At 36.9% G+C, this 11,895-nt stretch overlaps 1 pseudogene; it reads left to right on the top strand.

Moving 5' to 3' along the window:
- The first annotated feature begins 7,624 nt into the window (after nucleotides 1-7,624).
- On the top strand, nucleotides 7,625-8,836 carry LOC100988075 (eukaryotic initiation factor 4A-I-like; annotated as a pseudogene).
- The last annotated feature ends 3,059 nt before the right edge of the window (nucleotides 8,837-11,895 follow it).

The following is an 11,895-nucleotide window of genomic DNA, read 5'->3' as shown; positions in this document are numbered from 1 at the left end:
GAACAGCACCTAGGGAGTGAAGGAAATGACAAGAGGGAGGGCTGCCACGAGCTTCTGTTAAACATCACCTCCCCTTCCAGCCATGTACCTGGCGGGGCTGTGATTTTGACAGGAGGGTGCTCATACTATAAGAGACAAAACACACGAAAGAAATTTGAATTTAACACAAAATTATCATTTGCTATGATTGTGTCCCCCAAAGTTCACATGCTAGAAACTTAATCCCCAATGCAACAGTGTTGAGAGGTAGGAATGTTAAGAGGAGACTACATCACAAGGGATCTGCCCTTAGAATGAATTAATGTTACTACCACACAGTGGGGTTTTTTACCACAAGAGTAGGTTTGTTCTAAAAGCAGGTTCAGACTGTGCAAGGTGAATCACACCTGTAATCCTGGCACTTTTGGAGGCTGAGGCAGGCAGATCACTTGAGGTCAGGAGTTTGAGACCAGCCTAGTGAAACCCCATCTCTACTAAACATATAAAAATTAGCCGGGCATGGTGGTTCACGACTGTAATCCCAGCTACTCAGGAGGCTGAGGCAAGAGAATCACTTGAACCCAGGAGGCGGAGGTTGCAGTGAGCCTAGATCATGCCATTGCACTCCAGCCTGGGTGACAGAGTGACTCAGACTCAAAAAAATAAAATAACAAAAAATAAACAAAAGTAGGTTCAACCCCCTTCTTGACCTCTCTCACCTTCTCTCACCCTCCCTCACCCCTGTGATGGCTTTTTCCATGTTATGACACAGCAAGAAGGCCCTCACCAGATGCTGACTAGCCCCTCAATCTTGGACTTCCCAGCCTCCAGAACTGTGAGAAATGAATTTATTTTCTTTATAAATTACCTAGTGCCTGTTATTCTGTAATATCAGCACAAAACAAACCAAGACGCCAGTATTATGTGCCTGGCCAGTATTAGTCATTGTAGCAGACTTTTTTGTATATATATTAACCTTCAAAACAACCCTATGATAGATGTCAATAACCCCATATTTTAGATAAGAAATCTAGGGTTCATAAAATCACCCAGTATCACAGAGCTATTAAGTGGCAGGGCAAATATTCAAACTTAAGCTTTCTGCCATCAACACTAGGGTGTGAAAGAGTCTGAAAGTGTTTTTAAAAGTAGTAATACAACATCATTAAAAGTTCTCCTTTATTTAAGACCCATATTTCCAGCCTCTGTCAGCTCCCAACTTATACCTTAAACATTTAAAAACTAAATAAAAATGCTTTGTTTATTATTTTTTCTCCTTCATTCCCTGGTCTTCTCTTCTCTCCCTGCATTCAATGAGGATCAAGACTTTGGTCTGAGTCCAGTTTCCATTTTAACTGCCTTTCACAGAATAGATGGTTATAAAATGTAGCAGATAGATGTGCATGTTTTCTGGTCTGGCTCTATCTATCAAGAAGCCACTTTTCACCATGTGGCCACTTGATTCAGCCTACAAAGGGTATGCAATTACTCTTACCTTCCATGAGATCCAAAGGTCCCTACATGAATAATATCTAAATAAAAATTTCTCCATTTGTCTTGTTTCCTCACTCTTTTCTGATTTTTTTTTAACACTTGGTTTGTTTGTCCAATACCTAAAGTACCCGTGCCATTTCTATGTTAATACCTTTAAGGTCTGAACTTGAGTTTAAGGATGCCATTAAGAATGCACTTCTTGCTACAACCATATTTTATATTCCCCTAACAAGTCTGAAGCCTCGAATACAAAGGATTATAGAAATTACCAAGTTATTTTTAAAGATTGCATTTATATTATTCACAATGTTTTTGCCAGAAACACATCTTACAATGCAGAGAAACTGGAGATCATATAGTTATTACAAAAAGGCTGAATGTTACATAAAAGAAAAATGTCAATTTGCAGTTGATTTTTAGTAGTTGCATCATGTTTCTATACTTGATACCTGATATTTAAAATGTATTCCATTGCTCCTGTGTAATAGATTTATGGATGATGATGATGATAAGCATCATAAACATCAGATAAATTATTACTGAATACCAGAGGGATAAAAATTGTTGCTGAAGAATTAGTATATACAGCACTATTCACAATACCAAAGACATGGAATCAACCTAAATGCCCATCGATGACAGACTGGATAAAAAAAAAATGTGGTACATACACACCATGGAATACTATGCAGCCATAAAAAAGGAATGAGATCATGTCCTTAGCAGGGACATGGATGGAGCTGGAAGCCATTATCCTCAGCAAACCAATGCAGGAACTGAAAACCAAACACTGCATGTTCTCACTTATAAGTGAGAGCTGAATGATGAGGACACAAGAACACTGGGAGGGGAACAACACACACTGGGGCCTGTCAGATGGGCAGGGGAGGGTGAACATCATGATAAATAGCTAATGAATGTAAGGTTTAATACCTGGGTGATGGGTTGATGAGTGCAGCAAATCACCACAGCACACGTTTACCTATGAGACAAACCTGCATGTCCTTCACATGTATCCTGGAACTTAAAGTAAAATTAAATTTTTTTTAAAGAATTAGTATAAAGACTTAAGAACTGGACAAATCCTCTGTCTTCAGGAGAATATGTTGAACCAACATACCAGATCATCACCAGTGAACACCTATTTGTCACACAAGAGATTCATCCTGATATTAGCAATGTTTGCTTTTCTTTAAAAACTTGAAAATCATTTCAAAAGTCTGAGTGGATTAGTAGCAGTTAGTGCATTTGCAGAAAGCTCTTAGAAGGAAAGATAATGTATAAACAGAAACTGACTCGGGAGTTGAATAAAAGCAACAAAAGCTTTTCTGGGAAAGCCAGTCATGTGCCATCTCCAGACATTTTTTACATGCCTCAATATAAGCATGCCCCGGAAGCTGATGCATTGAGGCAAAAAGTATGCAAACAACCAAGGTCTATATTTTGGGACAATTAACTCATACACTGGGCAGCCAGTGGTCACGAAACTCAGAACCCGACTCCAGCTGACATTCAAGGCAATCACTTAGCTCCTCCCTTGCCTTCATCTCTCATGTGCAACCCTAAGGAATTTCAGGCCTGCCTTAGTCCATTAACTCCTTACCTCCTGCTTCCTTAGTCATGGATGCAGAATTAGGCAGAAGTCCTACAGTATATACAGATACATATATATTTATATGTGTGTGTGTGTGTGTGTATATATTTATGTATATCCATATAAAATACATTTTATAAATAATGCTATTTTAGAAGTGATACCTATAAATATCTAAGTATATATTCAACTAAAAGTATATTTTAGTATTCAGTTAACATGTGCATAATTATAATGGATTGAGTTTAAAAAGCAGCTAAACCTGTCATGTTCTTTTCAGAATGTCAGGTATTAGTAAAGTCAGCAGTTCTGCAAACATGCTGTTTCTGCTGTTAGTTTCATGGCTACTTTACCTGCAGAAGAGTGGCTGGCACAAAGTGAAAGCTCAAGAAACACTAGAGCAAAAGGAATGGCATAAAGGAAACACTAGACTTGCAGATAGAATATCTACATTCAAGTTTGAACTAATTCCCTTCAAATCTTTCTGAACTGTAAGGTGGGAATAATATTCCCTCACTTGGCTCTACTTTCCCCGTAGAGATCTCCATGATAGTAACAGTTTCAGTAACAGTAATTTTATCTGTAGAACTGGCTTCAGTAGCAGGAACAGTAGTAATAAGTGGAAATTATTTTTACTATAAACATTATATTGGAATGGATTCATTGATTCATTCATTCCACTGTACCAGGAACCACATAATTGGCTAGATACACAGAGAGAAGACAGAATTACTACCCCAGGTAGGGAGGGTCATCACCTAGCTAGGGAAAAACATATTGCATGACATGGGATAAATGTTTGTACGCATGGATTTACCTGAATGTTTTCTCTTTGCTTCTTGTCAACGTAAAATGTTCCACCAGAATTTTCTGGGAAATACAACTAGCCTTTTCAATGTATCCCTTTTTCTTACTGTCTAAACTGGAACAAGTTTCTTTTCTTGGATAACTTTTACATCCTCTCTTATTAACCTAGGTCTTCTTTTTAACAAACTTTTCATTGATTCACTTGGTACGTACCAGACACTTTGCTAAAGCTCAGATTTCAAAGATAAAAGAGTCCTACCTTCGAGCAAAGAATTTTCCTCTATTTTCAGGAAAGCAATAAAAAAAAAATCCAAAGCAACCACTTTGAAGACAGTTATAAGCTCACTTTGTGAATGAAGTCTCAGTATCGAGGGTAAAGTGCTAGGATATCTAAAACTTACCTTCAAATAGTATAGCAAAAAAAATATGTATTTATACACAGGGAGAGAAAGCAAAGAAAATTTATAACAGTTGAATGCAACAAATATAAGTTCATTGTTTTATTACTTCAATTTTTCCGTATGTTTGAAATATTTTCTTATAAAAAGTGGAGGAAATGAACAAAAGGTTCAATGGAGTCAGGTCACTCTTGGTTACAGTCTGGTTCCAGAACTGTCCAGCAGTATGAGCTGGACCTCGTATTAGTTATTAACCTCCCAAGATCTCAGTCTTCTCATTGCTAAATGAGATTTTACATGCCAGAGTGGGTTCTTCTGCACATTAAATTAGATAATTCATGTAAAACATGTAACACAGTCCTGATGCTTAGAAGAATAAAACAAATATTAACTACTATTATTTTATCTGTAAAAGAATACTTCAGCCGGGCATGGTGGCTCACGCCTGTAACCCCAGCACTTTGGGAGGCTGAGGCAGGTGGCTCACAAGGTCAGGAGTTTGAGACCAGCCTGGCCAAGATGGTGAAACCCCGTCTCTACTAAAAATACAAAAATTAGCTGGGAGTGGTGGTGGGCACCTGTAGTCCCAGCTACTCGGGGGGCTGAGGCAGGAGAATCGCTTGAACCCAGGAGGCAGAGGTTGCAGTGAGCTGAGATCATGCCACAGCACTCTAGCCTGGGCGACATAACAAGACTCTGTCTCAAAAAAAAAAAAAAAATCTGTGAAATGATGTAGAATTTAAAATATGGAGATCAGGAAGACGGCATTTCCAGGAATAGTAGAAAGTGTGTTTCCCGAGAGGTAGGCAAGCTTTGGAGCAGCATGGCTCTGAGGGTATATACCAATCTCTGGTGGTTTTAATCCAGAGTTCTAAGGGTCCCATGACTGGGGAGGACAAGAGACCAAGCTTGGGGCTTAGAGAGTACAAAATTTTAGATCAGAGACAATTGAATGAAGCTGGGGCTTTTGTAAAGCTACATCATCAATAAGCGATCTAAAGAAAAGCCCTGTTGGACAATGGGAGATGGGGAAGATTCTTGCTTATATCTGCCTACCTAGTGAGTCAAGTGAGGCTTTGGGTGGAGCCCACATTCACAGGCAGTTAGAACCAGAAGTTTTATTTCTGTGTAGTTGAAAATTTATTTGAAAATGAACTCAAGTTAGTAGCATCCTCTAGCATCTGGCAGAAGCAAACACGATCCTACGGAAGAGAAGGCACATTAAGTCCACACTTCAAAAAATTCCTAAAGATTCCATGGAACATTAATTCACAATCAAAACTAATAAAATACATAAGGACCATGGAAACATGGACAGAAGTCAACCAAAACAACCAGCTACAGAATCAGACTCACAAAACTTGTTAAAATAAATTCAATAAGCTTGTTAAAATAAATTCATTTTAAAAATTAGAGGTATTAAAAGTATGACAGTAGAAAAAGACACTACAGAAATGCCCAGACTTTTGAAAGAACACAAATTTTTACTGCTAGAAGTGAAAATCTAAAATGAAAATTAAAAAAAAAAATCTTTACAAATTAAATAGAGGAGAAGCAGCGTAAAAACTATTTAATGAACTGAAACATAGATCTGAAAAAATTATCCAGAACTTAATATAGACAACCGAAGAAGTAGAAAGTATAAAATTTCAGATGGAAAGAATAAAAGGAAGTGGATACTGGCAATATTCGAAGAGAAAATGACTGGAAATTTCCCATAATTGATAAGATGAATCCTCAGATTCAGAAACAATGTAATCGTAAGGAAAAATAAGTAGAACTAAATCTACATTATATTGTAACTGCAGAACATCAGAGACAACAAGACTATCTTTAAAATTTCAACAACAATGGAAGCCAGAGGAGAGTGGAATTATAGATTTTAATGCTAGACAAAAATAACAAAGAATTATAATAAGAAAACTATACAGCTCTTATAGATTCATAACTAAAAATAAAATAATTGTTAAGGTAAGAAAACTTTTTCAAAAAAGTCAGATAAGAAAAAAACAGAGTGTTTATGCCAACAGAAACACCAAAGAAATTTCCAAAAGAGGAATACTACTAAGAAGAAAAATTATCTCAGAAGGAATGCCTAAAATGCAAAAAGAAACTATGAGCCAAGAAAATAATAAACATGAGGTAAATGTAAACAAATATCAACTGTAGAATATATTAATCAAAATAATAATATCTGATTTTTTGGATTTTGTAAATAAAGACAGAACTGAAATACTGCAATGATTTAAGAGTGGGGAGTTATTAACATTAATGCTTTTTAAGATAAAAGATGTTAATTTTAGTCATTGCTAAGTTTAAAAAGTACTTTAAAATTTTTATTGAAACCTAAAAGAAGAGAAATGCAGTATATAGCTTCCTCACCTCATGAAGTTTTTTTTAATTGAAAGAAAAATTTTCATTGAAACACTAAAAGAGAAATGCAGTATATAGCTTCCTCACCTCATGAAGTCTTTTTTTAATTGAAAGAAACTGTATAGTTAAAAGGCCAAATATTTCAAGCTGTATTAAATATAAACAAAACCCACTAAATGCCATTTCAACATCATACTGTAGGTCCTATTTAACAGTTAACATTTATTAGATACGACCATGTATCAGGCACTGTTGTGAGCACTTTACAGGACTTAATACAATATCTTATAAGGTATGTATAGTGTTATCCATTTTTGCAGATGAGAAAACAAGCTATATAGCTTGTCCAAGATTATATAACAAGTTAGTAGCAGAGGATAGACCCAGACAGTCCAAATCCAGAATTTGTGCTCTTAACCACTACCTTATACTCTCCCATCCTACTAATATGCTAATATAATTTAGCAAAGTTGCTAGATATAAAATCAATATATAAAATTCTATTGCATTTCAGTAAACCACTAACAGTTTGAAAACTCTACTTTTTTTTTTTTTTTTTTTTTTTTTTGGAGATGGAATCTCACTCTGTCACCAGGCTGGAGTGTAGTGGCACGATCTTGGCTCATTGCAACCGCCGCCTCCCGGGTTCAAGTAATTCTCCTGCCTCAGCCTCCTGAGTACGTGGGACTACAGTTGTGGGCCACTACGCCTGGCTAATTTTTGTATTTTTTAGTACAGACAGGGTTTCACCATATTGGCCAGGCTGGTCTTGAACTCCTGACCTCGTGATCCGCCTGCCTTGGCCTCCCAAAATTCTGGGATTACAGGCATGAGCCCCCGCACCTGGCTGAAAACTCTACTTTTAAAACAATGCTATTTAAAATAGCAACAAAAAGATGCCTACTAATAAATCTAACAGAAGTTGTGGAAGATCTTTATTTAGACAATTATAAAAATAGTTTTAGAGTTTCTAAGGATCATGTCTGTGAGTCAGGATTCCAGAGACCATGGTCCTGATGGGATGGAGCCGGGAGACGTCATTGAGAGTAACTGGAATGAGGTTGTTGACAGCTTTGATGACATGAACCTCTCAGAGTCCCTCCTCCATGGCATGTACATCTACAGTTCTGAGAAGCCCTCTGTCATCCAGCAGTGAGCCATCCTACCTTGTATCAAGGGTTATGATGTGATCGCTCAAGCCCAATCTGGGACTGGGAAAATGGCCACATTTGCCATATCGATTCTGCAGCAGATTGAATTAGATCTAAAGGCCACCCAGGCCTTGGTCCTAGCACCCAGTTGAGAATCGGCTCAGCAGATACAGAAGGTGATCATGACACTAGGAGACTACATGGGTGCCTCCTGTCACGCCTGTATTTGGGGCACCAACGTGTGTGCTGAGGTATAGAAACAGCAGATGGAAGCTCCCCATATCATCGTGGGTACTCCTGGTCATGTGTTTGATATGCTTAACTGGAGATACCTGTCTCCCAAATACATCAAGATGTTTGTACTGGACGAAGCTGACGAAATGTTAAGCCATGGATTCAAGGACCAGATCTATGACATATTCCAAAAGCTCAACAGCAGCACCTAGGTTGTTTTGCTGTCAGCTATAATGCCTTCTGATGTGCTTGAGGTGACCAAGAAGTTCATGAGGGACCCCATTTGGATTCTTGTCAGGAAGGAAGAGTTGACCTTGGAGGGTGTCTGCTCATTCTACGTCAACATGGAATAAGAGGTAGAAGCTGGACACACTGTGTGACTTGTATAAAACCCTGACTGCCACCCAGGCAGTCATCTTCATCAACACTTGAAGGAAGGTGGACTGGCTCACTGCGAAGATGCATGCTCGAGATTTCACCATCTCTGCCATGCATGGAGATATGGACCAAAAGGAACGCGATGTGATCAGAGGGAGTTTCATTCTGGCTCTAGCAGAGTATTGATTACCACTGACCTGCTGCCCAGAAATACTGATATGCAACAACTTTCTTTAGTCATCAAATATAACCTTCCCACCAACAGGGAAAACTATATCCACAGAATCAGTCGAGGTAGATGGTTTGACCTTAAGGATGCGGATATTAACATGGTGACAGAAGAAGACAAGAGGACTCTTCGAGACATCAGGACCTTCTACAACACCTCCATTGAGGAAATGCCCCTCGATGTTGCTGACCTCATCTGAGGGGCTGTCTTGCTACCTAGCCCCAGCCAGCGTTCAATCTTGGGGGGCTGAGAAGCAGCAGGAGTGGGTAGGGAAGGGAGCCAAGGGATGGATATCTTGTCATTTTTTTTTCTTTAAATAAATGTCACTTTTTGAGGCAAAAGAAAAAAGTTTTAAAACTTAAACACATAAATTTATAACCATGTTTGTGGACAAAAGTAAACAATATTATAAAAATTAATCTTTCCAACATACTCTGTAGATTCAATGCAACTGCAGTAAAAGTCTACCAGTGTATTTTCTGAAATTTGCAAATGTGATTCTGAAATTTATATAGAAGATCAACGATCTAAGACTATCTAAAACACTCCTAACAGAAAAAAAAATGTGAAATGTTTGTCCCCCCTGGATATTTATTTAGTATAAACCTGTAGTAATTTAGTCACCATGATACTGACACAAGAAACAAACTAACGAAACTGAATAGAGAGCCCAGAAATAGGCCACGTGTATGTTAATACCTGATATAAAACAGTGCTACCCACTACAGCTAATGAGGAAAGAATGGACTGAAAAACAAGTGATTGTAACTCATATGGGGAGAAAAATTGATTCAAATACCCACTTTACTATTCACAAAAATCAATTCCACGTGGATCAAGAACTTAAACATAAAAGGTACAACTTTTAGGAAAAAATATGAGAGAATATCTTATGGCTTCAGTGTAAGATAGAATTTTGTTTAAAAGACTCAAAAATGCAAACTGTAAAGAAAGATGAGTGAATCAAACTGCATTTAAAGTAAGAATTTCATTCCAAAAAGCTGACAACACACACACACACACACACACACACACACCCCATAAAGGCAGTGAAAGACAAGCCACAGACTATGAGATATTTGCAGCATCTGTGATTGTTAAAAGGTTAGTGTCCAGAATATATACAGAATGCTTATAAGTTACTAAGAATAAGACAAATTACCCTATATTAAAATGGTCAAAATATATTAACAGGCATATCAGAGAGAAGGAAGCACAAGTGGCCATCAAACATGTAAAAAAAATTCACGCTCTTTATTAATCAAGAAAAAGCAAAGTAAAACCACTATAGTACATCATTTTATTCTAATGAGATAAAAATGTAAACACATTGGCTAAGATGTAAAACAAAAGAAATTTGAAGACATTATTAGCTCGAGTTTAGATTAATACAATTTGTAAAATATTTAGGCATCATCTTTTAAAGTTGAATATATGCATGCCTCATGACCCTGCCATTTTATTTGCATATGAATCTTCGAGAAGCTGTTATATGTCCACCAAGATATACCTAAAAATGTTCATAAGAGTATTATTTGCAAAACCAAAAAACTGAAAACACAACTGTACAAGAGTAGAATGCAAAAATGAATTGTGTTACATTTATGCAGCAGTATATGACACAGCAGTAAAAGCAAATTAAATACACCTACATTCATCAATATAGGTGAATCTCAAAAGTTATGTTGAGGGAAGAAAGCTAGACACATAAGAATATATATAGTGTGATTCCATTTATACACAGGTCAAAAGTATAATCAGACAAATATATTACTCAGGAAATCATACCTATGTAGTAAATGCATTTTTAAAAAGCAAGGCAAGATACTAGCAAAATTGCAGAATAGGAAGCTCTAAATTTTCCTTTTCCCCCATAGACACATCAATTTAAAAGCAATACATGGATCAATTCCCATTGTGAGAAATCAAGAAGCTAATTGACACTACAGCAAGCTTCAGATTAGAACAAACAAAAGAAAGAATCATCAAACTAAAAGATGGGTCATTTAAAATTATCTAGTCAGAGGAGCAAAAGAACCTGAGGGACTTACAGGACATCATCAACTGGACCATTAGAAGTACAGGAGTTTCAGAAAGAGAGAAGAGAATGAACCAGAAAGCTTATTCAAATGAAATAATGGCTGAAGATATCCCAAATCTTGAGAAAGAAATTGATCCAGATTTATGAAGCCCAAAGTATCCAAAATGAGATAAATCTAAAGAAATCCACACCAAAACATGTTATAATTGAATTATCAAAAGTCAAACACAAAGAATTTTGAAGGAAGAAATAGAAAAGCAACTTTTACATCCATGAGAACCCCCAAAAGAATATCAACAAACTTTTCAGCAGAAACCTTGCAGTCCATAAGACAGTGGGATGATATATTTAAAATGCTTGAAAAAAACTGCCAATCAAAAAGAATATACCTGGCAAAACTATCCTTTAAAAATGAAAGAGAGGTAAAGACTTTGCCAAACAAAAGCTGAGGAAGTGCATCACCACTAGACCTGCCTTATAAGAAATACTAGGGAGTTCAACATGGAACAATCATTAAGCAGAAACACAATAGCACCAGAATGTATAAAACACATTGGTAAAAGCAAATATATAAACCTATACAGAATGCTATATTAATGTAACAGTAGTGAATAAGTCACTTTTTTTTTTTGAGACAGTTTTGCTCTTGTTGTCCAGGCTGGAGTACAGTGGTGCGATCTCGGCTCACTGCAACTTCCGCCTCCCGGGTTCAAGTGATTCTCCTGCCTCAGCCTCCCAAGTAGCTGGGATTACAGGCGCCCACGACCAACACAGCTAATTGTTTGTATTTTTAGTAGAGATGGGGTTTTCACCATGTTGGCCAGGCTGGTCTCAAACCCCAGACCTCAGGTGATCCACCTGCCTCGACCCCCGCAAAGTGCTGGGATTATAGGCGTGGGCCACTATGCCTAGCCAAGTCCCTTTTAATTCCAGTATAAAAGGCAAAGATAAACGTATTAAAATAACTATAATTTTAAAATATGTTAATGAATACAAAGCATAAATAAATATAAATAGAGATATCAATAACAAAGTGTAGTGGGGTGAGAAGTAAAAATATAGAGTTACTGTATGCAATTGAAGTTATCAGCTTAAAATAGACTGTTCTATTTTAAATTCAGTTCTTTCCTATAAATAATGACTTTAAATATAAATAAGTTAAATTCTGAAATCATGTAGAGCAGGTGAATGATTTAAAAAAAAAAAAAAACAAGATC

Source organism: Pan paniscus, chromosome 14 (assembly GCF_029289425.2).
Source record: "Pan paniscus chromosome 14, NHGRI_mPanPan1-v2.0_pri, whole genome shotgun sequence".
NCBI classification, from domain to species: domain Eukaryota; kingdom Metazoa; phylum Chordata; class Mammalia; order Primates; family Hominidae; genus Pan; species Pan paniscus.
This window is presented reverse-complemented; position numbering and strand designations above follow the sequence as displayed.